At 39.4% G+C, this 17276-nt stretch overlaps 1 protein-coding gene across 12 annotated transcripts in view; it reads left to right on the top strand.

Moving 5' to 3' along the window:
- Window positions 1-17276, top strand: part of PPM1B (protein phosphatase, Mg2+/Mn2+ dependent 1B) — a 58732-nt gene that overhangs the window by 14124 nt on the left and 27332 nt on the right. For 5 of the 12 annotated variants that reach the window (XM_083828811.1, XM_083828821.1, XM_083828814.1 and 2 more), the window contains exons 2-3: window positions 1728-1844; window positions 11957-12101. The gene's annotated coding sequence lies outside the window, so the exon portion shown is untranslated. Of the gene's footprint in view, window positions 1-1727; window positions 1845-4030; window positions 4129-11956; window positions 12102-12563; window positions 12651-17276 lie in introns of those variants that run through there. The other 7 variants (XM_083828812.1, XM_083828813.1, XM_083828819.1 and 4 more) reach the window with 3 other exon arrangements.

Raw genomic sequence — 17276 nt, 5'->3', positions numbered from 1 at the left:
ATGGGAGGATGAGAAGACAAGTGAAAAACCGGCTGAAGAGTCAGGCTCCAAGGGTATCAGTTGATCATTTGTACTCTGCCTGGACACCAGCTACGAGCAGTTCCTCAGGGGTCTGCTGTGACCTACTCAGTTTCACATCTTTGTCAGTGACCTGGAGGAGGAGATGGGATGTACCTTCAACAGGTTTGTGGCAGACACCGAACAAGGTGCCTCAGAGGCAGGGTGGCCATCCAGAGGTGGTACTCAGAAAGGAGCAGGCCTGTAGGAATCTATGAAATTCGGCAAGGACACGTGCCAAGTCCTGCTTCTAGGGTCAGAAATCTAGTCAGGCAGGGATGAAAACCAACAGCTTTATTCCCCTTTAAATGGCATTTGTTCCACATGTTCCCAGACTGCATCTTTAATATTATGCCCAGTTTTGGTCCTCTAGGGTGGTAACAAACTTCTGGTATCTACAGGGATGGATACCAAGTGGATGGAGCCAGTCTCTTTACTGAGAAGCACAGTGGGAAAGCAAGAGACTGGGTCATAAACTGGAATGGGAGAGTGTGTGCTGAAAAGTTTTTGGCATGTATTTCCAGTGCTGCTAAATAAAATAACTTGGACAAGATCAGCTACTCCTGTTGACAAATGTCTGATATTAATCATTAGTTACTTGAAATCTGTACCTATTGGGTAAGCATTGAATAAGCAAGGTACATTCATTGAATAACATAATTTTATCTAAGAATGAAAGAAAAAAATGTTCTTTAAGTTGAAAAAGTTGTTTTAGAACTTTATAGTGACTGATGTACCTTTTCGCTCACTTGCCTTCACCCATTATTCTGAACCTTGAAGTAAAGCTAAGCAATATGCGGAACGCGTCGCCTTTAAAGTTGTTGGTTTGGGGAAGAAAGATGCTGAAAAAGCAAATGATGACGGTTTCACTGAGACTAGTCCAGTTCCCTCTTTGCCAGGCCTTTGAAGAGAAACTCATCTTAGATCCTACACACGGGCATCTTGAAAATGGAAAGCTTTAGCCAGATCCACGCTACCAAAAATGTATACTAATATATATGTCTAGGCAGGGTGGGCTTAACTGTGATAGCCCTGCTCGTGAGTCTGTGAGGAAAGCAACTTAGCTTCTTTCTTATTGGCAAGGTAATTTTGGTGAATAGTTGCGTGTCTTTCTGCGTTGGCTTTTACAGAAATCTATAGTAGCTAGTGACAGGATTCTTTGGTATGGTTTGTGTAGTTGAGATTAAGTTTGAACCCCAACTTTTAGTCCTTTTCTATTGAGTCCAGGGTTTGTATATACTCTTGTAAATGATTGTGTTAATGTTCCAGGCTTTTTCCATCCTCTTTTCTCTTAAACATGCACGCGTAAGCATGTGCAGGCTCTCGCACTCTCACAGTGTATTCCTGGATTACAAATGACTTTCAATACACCTATTTGAGGGTGGTGCAGATTATGATTTTTTTGGCAGGTATTGGCCATTGAATGGTTTAGTTTAAATCTCCTGATACATTTTATCTCTAAGAAATGAAAGGCATTCATGTCTGAGGTAATACAGCAGAAGATTACAAGTAGGAACTTCTTGACTAACTTCACTGCTTCCAGTGGTTTGTGTGTTTTCTTGGTTCCCCTCAAGAAGTTGCTATTAAGCAGCTCTTGAGCTATGGATTTGCTTGAATAATGTGTTGTCCAGGAAAGAAATTGGTCAATTCTTCCATCTTACTACTTTCAGATTCAGAGGCTCTTCCGGTTTATTCACCCCCTTATATACAAGGAAGAGTCTCTAAAGTGAATCCTTATCAGAAGGACAAAGATCTGGAAGAAATTTGACTTTTGCACTGCGTTCAAGGTAAGACTTTCAAAATTGTCCATGATCAGATGGCAAAAAGCATGAATACTGAGACTTGCGAAATGGATCTACTTCTCATTTGTCAGTTTTCTTGCATATTATACTTTTCCTGCAGAATATTACGAATAGTTAAGCATTAAATACCACATAATTTTGTGGACATTCGTTATGATCAGGTGCATAAAAGCTAGCCGTGTCTGTATTCTCTAACTCAAACAGTTAAGCAAGCTGGTACATGTAACTAGTGTTTGCTATGCAAAGCTGGCTTTCGGTAGTACAGGTGTTCATACTTCTAAAACCGACATACTAATTTGCATGATACGAAATGGAATGTCTTACTAAAGCGTGCATGTAAGCAACCATCTTTGGTTTAGCGGAAGGTCCTGCGCTGAGCTTGTTGGAATTTCTCTTTAATGCATTTATAGCTGGAATGCCATGTTCAGTCAAGTTGAAAATATCAGGGAATAACTGTGGAATCAGAGGGTAGGTGTTGGAAGGAATGGTAGGTGCATTTATTTCAGTAAAGCCATAGCTTCAAGCACCTATACGGTTGTCATCTCCCTGCAAATTAGAGCTCTGATCAAGTGGTAGGAGTATTAACATCAGTCAGCAGGGTGATGCCATTGCCTTCAGCTTCCATGCACAGTTTAATAAAATGTTTAATAAAATGTATCATTCCCAGCCCCCAAGGCAAGAATGGAGAGTGTAACTAGGTTTGGGGAGATAAAATGCATAGCAGACAGTGGAGTTCCCTCTGGTGGGACCAGTCTCAGGAAGAGTGTTGGTGGACTGTACTGTTGGCTGTGCTAGCATCATATTCGTGGCTCTCAGAAGGAGGAGCTGGAAAGGTGTTTCAGAAGAATGGAGAGAGATATTCCTTACAGATAGCAGATTGTGGCCTTGTATTCCCCTCCTCACACAGTGTCCAGCTGGAAAACAGATGGTGGAGACCTTCATGTGGAGTTGGAAGGACATGAATGTTTTGGGAACTGCAAAGTACAAGTAGTGCCTAATGTAGGCAGCTGGTTGCCTAATGCTAGCCCTTCAGTCTTGTGGGGGCAGTGAGTTAGGCAGAACTACTGAAGCTGGCGCTTATTTTGCTGAATTCAGCACTTGTTTGAAGGTTCAGGTCAGCAGGCTTTTGTTCACATAACTGTTTCTTATTTGTTGTGCCTGTGTGGTTCTCTTTTTTCTAGGTTGTAGATTTTACTGAATTACCTATGTAATCCCCAGGCTGAATGTTTACTTTGCTTTTTAAACTGTTAAATTGATCAAATTCTTTCAGTCATCATTCTGCAAAGGCCTGAATACTTAATTACGGCTCACAAAAGGGATAGTCTTATTTCCCTCCCCCCCCCCCTTTTTTTTTTACGGATACCTGGTTTAGTCCAGACAGTTTGTTAAACCTGGTATAGCATACATACAGCTTAAGCTTGACATTTTCTAAAGAGGTAGGACTGAGATGTGAGCCTTGGAAGATCTAGATAAATAATTTTAAAATATCTTGGCATGCTGCCTCTATAAACAGGATGACATTGTAGGGTGTCTACCCCCTTGCTACAGTTCACGTGTTCTTTTCCTCATTGTGGTGTGAAGGTGGCATTCCCAGCAAGGCAGTGTCTTGCAACCAGCAGTGGTGTAGGAGCAGTAACTTTTGTGGAACTGGAGATGGTGTCTTAATCTGTTAGCCAAAACTGCCTGCAGCTGATGTCTGACCTGATGAATAGCATAAAATAAACATTGAATTATTAACATGCTTGCTTCCCGGAATCCTTTTTGCTGTCAAGTCTGTGTAGACCTCTCATAACTGCATCGACTGCCTGTAAGCCCTTGAGCCCCATCTCTACTATTGATTTCTTGTGAACTGGCATGGTCTTTTTGCATGTTAGTTTTAACATTCTTATCGCTAAAATTGCCCTTTGAATTTTTGCAGGTATATTTCAACATGTATTATAACACTTGCGTAGTGGCAAAATTAAAACAGTCATTGCCTCAATAGATATATTTGAAACTTCTTCATTAAAATACATTGTAAATCAAAAGAGTTTAAACCATATTGATTAAAAGTGAGTCAAACTGATTTGTTGTCAAACTGAAGTTGCAGTACTAATTGGACAAAACTATTCGAGTATTTAAGCTTGCAAGTTGCGAAATGACTGCTTCTTGCCAAGTACTCCTCTGTTTAGATGACAAGTGAAGCAGTTCAGATAGCCTCAATGCAGATACCTGAAAAAGATTCCATGTGTCCAGGCAACGATACTGGAGACTGCTGCCAGAAAAAAAGGTAACGGAAATTTGCTTCACTCTGCAGTTCCTAGAGACAGTAATTTTTTGATTAGTCTTCAGATTTTTTCTTAGAAAGCTTCTTTAACATATAGAAAAAGTAGAGCATGCTATAAAAATGCAGGGGGCAGTACTGTGTTCTTGTATGTAATCTGAAAAGCCATCTGCGGTCTGAAACGTAACTTTCTGTAACACACTGTGGATTGAACAGTACATACCATGGGATTAAACTATAATCGATCCTGCTACAGTATGGGAGTCTATCAACACATACCACGTTGAATCAGCTGCTTCTCTTAAGCATTGGGTTATAACTGACTTCCTAAAAGCACGTTATGTTCCTCACTTGAAATGATCAGTTGAACTGGGCTGAGTATGGAAGGTGATCAGTCTGTATTAGCAAGGAGAGTTCAAGGCAGATGAACACACTTAAAATTTTTAAGGTGTCTTTTTAAGCGACGAGTCTCTTTACACTATTACAGTACTGTTACTGAAATAACTTTGCTAATAGGTGTGAAAAATTTCTTAGCATGGTAGAGATGAAGGAAAAAATGAGGTTCTAAAACTAATTGAGGCATAAAAATAACTATGTATCTTAATGATTCCTATTTGGAGGCTCCAGTTCCTGTATTACTTAAGTATTTGAATTTAGTTCTTTTGCAAGATTGTGTTTGTGTGTTTGTTAGTTGACATAGCAGATGTTTGAATTCTCTCTTTCCAAGTTTGCTTTGCAGTAAGCATTGAAATATCTGTAACATACTAAGTGCTAATATTTGTGCTCTGTTACTGATTTGAAAGGCCTGGTGATTTTGTTATGGTGTTGAATGACCTTTTTTGCATTGAAGTCCTTTTGTGCATAAACCTATAAATGGATCTATTTGTGGCTTTTTTAAGTCACATTACCAAGTGGCAGATAACTTAATTCTTCCTGTAACTGTCTGCACAGGAACATCAGCGGTGTTCAAGCATTTTTTAAAAATGTGCTAGGATAGCTCACCTTTAGTTCACTGGTATGTGAAGACTTATCCTAAGAAATGGGGGAGGAATAAGGACATCATTTATATTATTTCAGAGAGGGCAAGTCTGCATCATATATACAGAAAGTAAAAGCCATTCAATCCCTTACAGATTTGATACAAGTTGATTTCTGTCATTGAAAAATGTATCACTGTTAGTGAAATCTTGCTGTATTTTCCCTATCTGGTGCTAACTGAAATACTGTTTTTTGTGTGATCTTTTTGCTCATTTCTCACTCCGCTTTATGGAACTCAAACTCCTCTTAGATTTTTATATATACTTGTCCCAATTAAGATTGTGTATATTATACATGTAAGGTGGCAAAAATGGGATTTGTTGTCATACATACAGCTGTGATGATTTAATTCCCCTCACAGGCAAATAGGGTGCTGTTGTGCCTTTGAGAATCCTGTGGGGATATATTTGCCCTAAATACAGGCTCTGTACAGAAAGACGTGCTGTAGAAGCAGGGTTTAAACTTTGACAGGTGCAGCAGGAACAGAAGATGTGGTGTTGAGGACAAGTAACTCTTCAGTGCTTCAGTGGTTCTAGCAGCCAGGCTTCACTCAAAAGCTTACCCAGTGCATTGCTAGCCAGTGAATTTAGGTGAGATTCTCCACCTGGATAAAAGTTTACCTTTGGGAACTCTAGCTGTTAGCTGGCTTAAAAATCACTGAAGACTGTTCATGGACAAATTAATCACGATAGTCTTCTGCCGAGAAGCTGTTCTTCCATGTTGTGAGCATTTCCTCTGAGAGACTTGCAGTGGTGTCACTCCGAAAACTGTCAGACTTCCTGCCTCTATCCTAGTGCTAGGGCACTTTGGAGCACGGTCAACTTCTGTATCCTAGCAGTAAAACAAGACAATTATGTCACATTTTCTATACCTCTTCATTCTACAATATTTTGCGGTCTGTAGCAGTGGGAGTTCTTTATCTGAATGCACGCACTTGCTACAGAATTGACCGATCTGTAGCTTTCTCGGATTTTTGCTGAGAACTGCTTCTGTAAGAGTTTTTTATGGTCTTAAGATTTATTTTTTTTTGAATGGCTTAGCAAGAAAGGGCTAAGCCGTTCCTATTTCATAATTGACAGAGCAAGTTTTTATTCCCAAGTTTACTTCTGAATTTGAATAATGCTGCAGTTTACTAACACCTTGCTTTTCTGCTGCGGAAAGGTCTGACGAACTCGGCATGTTCTTTTCGTACTGCTGGAGTAGCTAGAGAGGGCGAGACATTTGGCTTCGGTGTTAAGTGAGGTGCTGTTGAAGGATGTGCCGTGGCTAAGGGACATGCCATTTCAGTACAGAGGACTCCTGAATAGATGTCATTTGATAACATCATGAAGCACAAGCGTGGTGAATTCTTTCTCAGAATGTTTGACAGTGCTCAGGTTGTGATTTCTGCTCGCTTGAAGCAGAGGGATATTGACGAAGCCTCAGTAATCCACCTGGAGTGACTGTATTTTTTAAACGTTGATTTGAAGGCCAGATGCTCACAGAGGCAACAAATGGATGGGTAACTTCAAACTGACTCATTAGCTACTGCCGCCTATCAAATTAACAAGCAAGATGATAATAAGTTTACCTCATGGGGATACTCCATAAGAATGCATTCAAAAGATAGGCACTTCACTAACAGTGAACGGGATTCTCATGTTGCCTCTGCAAATCACTCTGGTGTGCCAGAGCTGAGTTCGAATCCCTGTCAGGAAGATGGATGCTTGCAGATTCTGGCCTTTGCAATTAAAAACAACCAAACTCAGGTCCAGGCTGAATCAGAACATATCTTCTATCCGCTACTCCGGAAGCGCCATGGATAGCATAATGCGTGTTCAGAATTTATCTGGCATTGTGGATGTAGTGTATTATAACAGTTATTAAAGACTTGTGCAAACTCCGCTCTACAAAGTCCTAACAGCCCCAACAAGCACGTTTGTTTAAAGTACATGTCCCAACCTACAATCAACTTACAATTCTTATTTGTAGTCTTGATGTTTTTTAAGAACACTAATGTATAAGTGTAATACGTTTTTAACTCTTGAAGATCATCTCCCTTCTTAGTTCTGATAAAAATCACATATGAAGTTTTATACTTGGATATTTTGACTGGAGCGTGTTTGGTGGCCTTTGTCTTAAGCATACCTGAAACTGGATGTTTGAAAAGATCTTCAACTTAACTGTTTGAGATGATTTTGTATTTGTGCTTGAGTTCTCCTAATCATAGTTGAAACCAAGTGAACTCTTGGATTACAGGAGAACAGAAGTAAGTGCTTGCTAGTGATCTCCCAGTAGGTGAGCATGGATTGTATACATGTATTCACAGTTCTAGAAAGGCTGGCTTGCAGTGTTTCTTCATCTTCTGCTTGTATAATTCAACAGAGTTTGAGTTACTCATCAACTAGATGAACAGTCTCTGCTTCAGGCATTCACTTACACCAGCAGAACTATCTACGTGGCTGAGTAACAGGGATTAACATGGAACGAGCTGCTGAGAGCAAATATTGCTCAAACTGCCCCTGCTGCCAAGACATCTACATAGCCATCATGTGAATTTAGTGTTCGAAAACTTACCCGAGAGAACTGTTGAGAATTCAGGAATTCAAAATGTGCCTGGCAAATCTGTATGCAGGATAGGTCTGCAGAAAAAAAGTTGAGAGTAGCTTTTGTAACTGTTTTCTAGATGTATCAAAAGCCAGTTCTCTGGTGCTGTAACTGAAGCCCACCATTTGTGACGTAATATTTGAAAGTATGAACTGAACCAGACTGCCAAGCCCCTAGTATTACTGGGATTTGTACTGCTGCTAAATACAATGGTAATCACCTGTTCCCCTTGAAAATGCAGGCTTGAATAGTTCAACTGATTAACTTGCAATTAAAACGTTGCACTGTCAGCTTCAAACTGCTGATCTAAATATTCACCAGAAACCCAAGTAAATTTACTTCAAGATAGTTAGCATTGTAAGAAACCCTCGATTTTACATCTTTTCGCTGCATTTTAGGTACTGCTGTTCTTTTAGCAAAACCTGGATACTAGTTTAGCTGCTTCAAAAAGGCTAAAGCACTTAACTTGCTTCTTAGAGGTCTTAATTTCAAACTCTTCTTCATTCCCTTTACTTTAGATATTGCACTAATTAACATTTTAATGGAGCTTCAGCATTTGGGTGGAAAAACATTAAAAAGAAGTCTTAGCTCAGTTTTGGTTGATTCACAATATTGTTGTATGGAACCAAGAATCACTCAGCAACTGCAGAGAAAATTCATTCATCTTATACTGTAAAAGATGAACGACTTGCTCTTTAGGGTGCAAGTTGTACGTTGCCTCAAGTAGTTACACAGACATTAATTGCTCGTTTATGTTTGGGCTTTGTCATATATGTAGGTTAACGAAGAACTACTGCATGAACTTGCACTGCTAGTGCGCTCCTTTGGTACGTGCTCTTTTTTACTGTAAAATCAGGTCGCCTCATGTCTATGTGAGGAGGGGGATATTATCTTACATTTACCATATGTTGACAACGTGCAGTAGGGAAGTTGCAGTATACTGGCTAACCTGCAGTAAGCTTACAGGCTTGCTCTTTTCCTTCTCCCTCTGGTGTCTTCTACTTCTGTAAAATCTTTTATTAACATTTGCATCACCCACAGTTCGGAGGGATGGTATCAGCAGTGGTAGTATTTTGGTGTTATAAAGTCAAATATGATACATTAGATTTTACTTTGTTTTTCATGATGCTTAGGGAGTGGGGTTGGTTGGTTTGTTTTAAAGCAGCAGTGATTTGGTTGTCCTTTAAAAAGTCAGCTGCAGCTGTTTGTGGAACTGCATAAGAAGTGTAGTTCTGGTGCTTGGCTGGCCAGAATCTGAAAACTTGCAAAGGACTGGACGGTGTGATGTTTTTTGCTTGCTTTTACATTTGGATTCAGCTTGAAGTTTATTAGTGCTTTACCATCAAGGTTGTTTAAAGATGTATTTAATGATCAGAAAGGCTAGCGTGTGCTGCTTACCCTTCTCTAAAGTGCAATGGTAGGGTTCTTCAAACTTGTCAAGATTCTTGCCTGCTTGGTATGTGTTTTTATTTAAACATGGTTATTGCTGACTGTTGGTTTCAGTTCTTTAGCAGTGATTCACTTGTGATGGCTCTGGCTGTGTAGTCTTTTGCATCTGAAGAAAATGCTGTAAGCGTGGTGAAACTCAAATTCTTTTAGCCAAGGGCTGTTTTAGTTATGCTCAATTAAAAACTATGCTACTGCAGGGTAGAATCATAGAATCTGAGAATATCCTGAGTTGGAAGGGATCCATAAGGATCATCAAGTCCAACTCCTGGCACCACACAGGTCTACCCAAAATTTTAGACCATGGTACTAGTATCTTAATAGCAAAAAATAAAAATAGAAACTTACTAATGAACTTAGTCCTACTCAAATAACTGTTTAGACACGCCAAATGTTCAAGGAGCCCATAGAAAATGCTTAATACATTTTGTAATTCTCTTAAGCCTTTAATGGGAGGCATTCAGCTTTATTTTTGTGAAGTAGCTTATGATTGGCAATCTACGTAAAACCATTTTATTTGCTTATATCAGCATTTTCTGCACCCAAGTTTCTGGGGCCTTGATACAGTAGCTTGTTGTCCCCAGGCTGCATCATGAACCGAAGTATCTCCATACAGAATAAAAACCTGCGGCTTGCTTAGAGAGGTAAGAGGCACTGCTGTGCCGAAGTAACAGAAGTCATGTCCCCTCGCTGGGCAGTGTTCAGTGATGGGATATCTCTTGAGGTATTTTTGTCTCTTTTGAAACACTGAATACCCCTGTTCCACACTTCTGAGAACTTGTGCGGACAGAATTTGTGTGAATGGGAGCATACTGGGGCAAGGTGCTCTTAGCTCCAAATGTCTCTCTTTGAGTCCGCCATGACGTAAGAATCCAGTTTCAAGGCTAGAAGTCGCCCTCGTCTGATGAATGCTCTCGCATCCTCTGTAGAGTAGAAGAATTTGGGAGGGATCAAGACTTTTGCTTCTGGGAAGCATAATGCTTGTCTTTGGGTCTGTGTTTGTGAGTCAGCCACTTCAGGAGGCTGCTGGAGTAGCATCAGAAGAAGTGAGGCTGGAGCATTTCATGCACCTGCCCTGTAGCCTCACAGGTAGGGCCGTCTTCTGGAGGTGGGAGAGGCTGTCTGAAGGGAGTTGTGTTGTGGTCGTGTTCTGCGTTCGTGCCCCGGTCATTTAAGAAGCCCTGGTGCCCTGGTGTACTTCAAAAGAGGGAGTTCTGCTGTTACCTTTAACTTTATGAATCCATGCTTTTTGTGGTTTTCTTTTTTCCTGAAGTTCTCAGGTATAAAAGAAAATTTTTTTATTTTTTTATTTTTACTGATGAACTTCATAACTTTTTTGGAGGAAAGCTTTTGCTATGTGGTCCAGTACAATGATTTAAGACATTTGCTGTCTAGTTATTTCAAAATAGTTCTTCAGAGTCCATTAATGATTTAGCGGATGCTGCTTAACATGTAGTTTCGGAATACTCAGAGCCAATCTGAATTGGCAGCAGCTGCTGGTTCTGCATTTCTGGCACTTGCCTGAAAGGCATTTTCAAGCTGGTTCAGAGAGCTAAACCTACAGAAAGTAATTGACTTTTTCTGGCTTAGCTTGATTCATTGAACCATCCATCCTGTTGTGGTGCCTAAGAGAGAATGATGGGGAGAACACAAGGGCTTGCAGCAGCGTGACATCATGCGCATAAAACTAACTGAGCCCATACAGCTCTTCCTCAAACTGTAGCAGAGTATTCCTTCTTTATGAGAATCAAAACAGGTGCTTTGTGATGGTTGAAAAAGACTAGTTACCATTTGGAAGAGGCAGACTGTCATGAAATGTTGTCACAGATCGCTTCTTCAGTCCCTGGCCTTAAAGTCCAAGCCTGCAGCGTGTCCCCTTTGTGCCTCCTTCAGCCCAGCAGAGCTGGCTGGGCTTTCAGAGTGTGCTGTAATCAGTTGAAAATCACAGCGTTACAGAAAGGCTTGTATTTCCCTCCTGCCCCAGACAAAGCTGGCTGCTATCCAGAATTCTTCCTGGGGTAGTTCCTTCTACCAGTGTACTGTCATGGTAACTTTTGTAAGATGCAGTGTTTTGTAAGGTTAAATATGTAGTCTCTGATCCATGAAGGAATTTGGGCATTTGCATCCTGCTGAAAATAATGGGATTTAGATGTCTAGATGCTTGTGGAGATAGGTACGTTTGAATTGTTAGTTACCTGATATTTCTGCATTTGAAGCTGAATTTCTGATCAACTTTATTGAAACTACTTTTAAAGATGTATGACAACTGTTATTCCAGAGGGGTTCTAATACTTATAAAGAAAGGCACTAAACTTCAGTTGCAAAACCCCTGTGCATTTTTACATCTAAGTAAGCAAAGTAAAGAATTTACAAATTACACTTGCTGCACCTGGTGGATTTCAAGTTTGTTAAACACTGTGTGTACTCTGTCACTTAAGCAGGTGAATAGCACTTATGTTAGCAGGCATGCAAAAGCTGTTCCTTCTGTAACTCAATTTAGGGACATGAATGTCAGGTAATAGGCTAGATGGCTTTTTAAGTGCTAGCCTGTGCTGGTGAAGGAAATTAGAAATAAATTTTTTTTTTTCTTAGCATGAATCTTTAATATGCTGTTTAGAGAGTGTATTGAAAGGTTTTAGATATCCAGACATAGCTTTAGTTTGTGTGCTTCTGTTTTTCTTGAATACAGCTTTTTCTTAAGTTCATGTACAAACCTGTTGTATGCCATCTGGAGTAGCTAACTGCTTTCTTTGTTTCTTTCTAGGAAATACCAAAATAAAGCAGATGTTGTGTCCTGTACTGTTATCTCAAGGTTTTGCAAGTCATTCTGTTATGTGCTTCTTGGCAGCAGGAATGTAAACTAATTCTCTCAGCACTGAACTAGAACCTTGACAAGGTTGTGATTACAGGTAAGAACTGCCTCTTGGAAATTTATGGGAAGGTATAATCACTTCGGCTGTGTTTTAATTTGCAATTTGTAATTGACTAAGTCTTTAACCATAAATTCGAGAACAGATTGGGTAAAAGGATGTTTTTTCTTCCTTAATTATTTTTGAATTTTGCTTAATCTTGTTTAAAGTAGGGAGGGAGAAAATATAACAAAGTATAGCTTCTCTTTGCTTTAGTACAAAGTACTGTTAATAAATGGAAAAAATTTAATTTTTCAACACCCAAATGCATGCTGACCCAGATTTTGAGGAAGCTGTTTTCTCACACAAAAGATGGTATAGTGTCAGTCAGTCGTGAAGTGTTTTGCCACCGTGAGCTGAAATCAGCTTACTGTCTGCATGTGGCTTTTCTTCCCCTCGAGGTTTGTACTTCCTTAAACGAGCTAATAGCAGCAGTACTGCTTAAGTTACCCTTTTAATCAGTTACAGAAAATCTCTAAATTGTTGTTACAAGTCCACTTCAACTCTTGAATGACCTTTTCAAGGGGAAAGGTTGATGTCTTCTTCCAGGTCAGTGAAAATGTTTTGGCTGCTGGTTTTCTGTCCTAACTTTATCTGACAGGCTGTGAGGTTGTGCTGATAACTCTTGTCCCACTTCTCAATCACTATCTGTTCAACCTGTGTGTGGGGAACTAAAAATCTGTTCTTTTACTCTCTTTTTAGAAAATGATAAATGCTACAAAGCAGTACTAATAAAACACAGAAAACACTACAAATCTGTCACAGAACCTGCATGTTTTGTTTTTCTGAATGATATACTTCTGTTTTTAAACAGGGATTGTGTGTTTCGAAGACTATCCATCAAGTTGCTGTATTGCACATGCTGAATCTGCAGAATTATGATGAAGTTAAAGCCTTTTAGTCTTGATTTCACCCTTTGGTATCTTTGACAGGATGAGTTGCTTGCCTTAGAGTTGTTTGCCTTAGGCTGTACTTCTCAAGAGTGGCAGAACCAGAGTCTGGGATGTTGATATCGAGCAGTCTCGTGTGTCTTACCCTGAGGTTGGATGATGCATAGGTCAATGACAAGTTTGTGCCAGGAAGGTGGCATCGATTGTTGCTGCTATAATGAAAGAAAGGTTCAAATGTTTTGTTTTCGTGGGTTTTGGTTGGGTTAGTTTTCAGATATGTTTTTATTTTTAAAATTTTTTTATTGTATAATTTAATGTTTAAATTGCAGTGATGTAACAAGTTGAAAAAAGCACAACTTCTTATAGTGTCATGGACTAACTTTTTGCTGGAATGGACTTCCAGCATTCATCTGGCCCAACCCTTGTGTTTTCCTCCGATTTGTGTGTGTGAATCAACAAGTCACCCCTCAATTAAGTAAATAAAGGGTTTAGTGTTTTACTGTGGTTCTGCAGACCTGCTGCAGAACAATTATTCTGGTCTTTCAGAGCTAGTTGGGAACAATTAATTGATCATGTGAATTAGGCATTAATTTCTGCCTTATTCTCACACAAATGTGTCTGACTAATTAAATGTTGAAAAAGATGAGAGAAGTTGTTTTAAATGCATAAATTTAGGATAAGGAAGAACTCAATGACATACAGCTTTGTGCTAATGAGTAAAATAAATCCTTCAATTTTCATAGCCATTATGTATTGGCTGAATAGTGGCTCTTTCTTCAAAATTTTACATGCTCTTTCTTTAGTAAAACCTGGCTGGTGGTAGCTTGAGAAGGTACAAAGTAATTTTAACCCATAAAATAGCTGGTCTTCTATTGAATTTAGGGGAAGAAAGAAGATTCTACGTAGAAGTAACTATAAACTTTATTTAGGGAAGGATCATTTTTATACTAAGTCAATGCTTTGTAATATCCAAATGCTACGCATGTACCTCTGTTTTTACGAGTGCAGTTAAGAAGGGAGAACGTGCTTATTGGCCACAGGAAGTATGAGCTGATAGAGGTGAGCAAAAGGAATTTCGGTTAGTATTGTGGCATGTAGATATTCATAGTGAATTTACTGTAGTATGGTCAGTAGGAAAAAAAAACAAGTACAGTGCAGTCCACGGGGTGGTAGAATAAAGCCACGCCTTGTTGTAGAGGTCGAGGTAAGGACGAAATCTGACTTCAGAGCTGATGAGCTTGACTTGATAATATCTGAACCAAGCAGACCCGTTTCACTTAGGTGCCTGTGCACCAAACTCTTACTTCAAGATGGCACAACGAAGCGAATACTGGTTTGCAGAGAGGTAGTTTGGCTTTTAGACACTTGAGCCTTCACTGTTCCCCTGGAGGTGCAGAAACAACAGTATGTTTGTTTTGCACTGCCTGGACCTGATGTTGTACTAGGTGAACCAGCCTGGGTATTTGTGTCTTACATGTCACTTTTCATATGGTTAATCTCTAACTCAAATAACACCGGCGTTTCCTAGATGGGGATTAAGTTTCCCAGACTTCATAATGTTTGAAGGAAATCTTGATAAAGAAAATCTGAACTTGTTACCTAGAAAACTAAGATGAGTGACATTAAATGAAGAAATTTAATACTCTAGAGTATTTCTTTACTGAGAATGACATCTCATCTGCATTCCTTTTCTTTGGTAAGTCCCTAGTTGAGATGCCAATACGGACTGAGGGCTGCTAGGTGTCAGAAGCCACACAAGCAATCACAGAATTATGCGTAGCTGACTAGGGGGAACACTGCATACTTCAAGTTTGCATCTGACCACAAAACTTTGTGAATTTGACCTCTGCAGTTTATGTAAGGGTGATGCTGCATGTACTGATAAAGGCTTGGTGACTGTAAAATATGTCAACCTGAGCACTGATGATGGCTTTGTACTATTTGCTGTGATTGCGAAGGTAGGTTCAGAGTCCACTTTCAAGTTTCCTGTTTCAAGACACTCACTCATCTTGGGTGTCTGAGATACGATCTCTCACTTTGCACCTACCAAACTGCTTTCCAGAAAAATGAGCCACAGCATAAAAGCGTGGAACTTATCCATAAGAGACAGGCAGTTGTCACATAAACCAGTCTTGAAGATCTGCAGTTATGTGGCTTCATTCATGTTTTAATAGGGTGCAAGAAAGCAGAATATGAAATGAACTTCTGAAAAGGCAAACTTTGACATATTTGTCACTTTGTGTGGTGTATTCACTTGATATGCTATGAGTGCGTATTTGATAGCTCCTTAAGCTGCTCGCACAGTTTTTTTGTGTAGCTTTATTCTATACCAGTCTTTAAACTTAGTTTTTCAATAGTTACAAAACTGAATGGGGTAGAGCATAATCTAAATTAGTTTTGAGTTAACAAGTGCTATCAAAGTGATTTCTAGAGCTAGTCACCTTTTCTTACCCTGTGACTTGATGACAAAGTGAAATCAAGGGGCAAATTAAGGTTTGTGTGTGGTTTTTTTAGCTTTACACTTCAAGTTCATTTTATTTCAAATCTCGGAAAACAGTTTCTTGGTCTCTTAGTGCTTGATTTGGGATTGAGGGAATTCAGTCACCTTCTGCCCTTAACTCTATTGTGATATTTTCTTAGTAGCTTAAGTACATGCACCCAGCTCCTAGCACTAAATGTACCCAAAAGCTTAAAGCACAGTGCTTCCGTGTGTATTTCTAATTACTTAAATGCATTGTCTGCCTCACAGTAACTTCAGAATCTCAAATTTTTTGATGTATCAAGCCATTTAAAATTTATCTGCCACTTGGATCACAAGCATATGTATGTTTCTGGTGTTAACAATCTAGCTAAAAAGGTTATGGGTCTTAAACTAGCTCCTGGTGCTTCTTTTTACGTACTCCCACAGTCTTCCCTGGAGGAGGTTACTGCTGTCTTGGATCTGCTGGCCTTTAAATCCAGTACAGTCAGAGTCACAAAGTTCTGAAATACTAAAGCCAATTTTGCACCTCTTCAGTGAGACAATTTGAAGAGCAGCAGCAAATACATCTCAGCCAGCAGTTCTGAAAGAGAAGAAATTGCTGGCACAAGGTAGTGGTGAATAGCTGAGGCATAGCAAATTCTGTTTTCAGGAATCACTATAGACATTGAAAACGGATGTAAATCCACGGCGTTAAAGACCGCCCATGATTGTTTTGTATCTCCAGACCAGCTTAAAGTAGCTGAAGCATATTCTGAAATCTTGCCTCCTTTTTCACTTGCTGGTTTAAAAGTAGTGCAATGTGGGTTTTCTTGTGGTTTTTTTTGTTCCAGCCTCCTCCACCCCATAACAAAGATGCATAAATTCATTTTGGAGTTCCAGCTGCTGTAGCTCCTAGGCATGTATCCTGTGTGGCATTGGGGGCTAGCTGGCAACATTTTGAACTTTCTGGTATAAAAGCTTATTGGACTTCGGGCAGGAAAAGTTTTGGGTAGTAAGACCTATATTAGAGGTTTATCTTCATACTCAATTTCTTCGTATCAGTACTAAGTGAATCTTTGGTCAGCTCTATCACTGGGACCATTTCTGATGTTGACTCCCAACCTGCTCCGTGCACACAGGTTATTTAAAAACAAATAAAACAACTCAAAACAAACGAAGCCCATAGTACATGGGCATAAATAGTGATCAATTACTGGCTTTCTTCGCATTTCATTTTTAAGTGAACGTTAAATATTAAGTTCTCATTCTGAAATTCCAATAACTGCTGTTCAAGCCTGCCAGTACTTCGTGCCTGTGCTGTAGTAACTGAAGTTATGGTAGCTGCTCCAGCCAAACTTCAAGTAGAGCTATTGCTCGAAATTTCAGTAACTATTTGCCTAATGTAAATTTATGTAGTGCCAGTATTTTTTTTAAGGTCAGTAAGTCAAAAGGGATCCCAAGTTTTCTGGGATCAAAAATAGAAATCTTTAAAGACTTCACTCATTAAATGAACTTGTATTTATCTACGTAGTATAATCTTGTATTTACTTGAATATTCTGTCATGCTGTATTTCTCATGTAAATCGAGAGATACTCTGAACCTTGACAAATGGCAAAACAATCTACAGGATGCATGTGTGCATTTGTACAGACACATCTCATGTATACAGTGTATCTCTCACACTAGACAGGAGCTTTTTTAAAAAGGGTAGTTTAAATCTTTTTAGTTAAACCAGAAAAACTGCTTCTTCCTGCACTTCCACTAAGCTTTGAAGTTGTCATAGTATTGTGATCTGTCACTTGCACTTTTAATATCTAGTGCAG

The sequence above is a fragment of the Anser anser genome (genome assembly GCF_964211835.1).
Source record: "Anser anser genome assembly, chromosome: 3".
Classification (NCBI taxonomy): Eukaryota; Metazoa; Chordata; class Aves; order Anseriformes; family Anatidae; genus Anser; species Anser anser.
The sequence above is the reverse complement of the archived record's forward strand: the minus strand, read 5'-3'. Positions and strand labels throughout refer to the sequence as shown.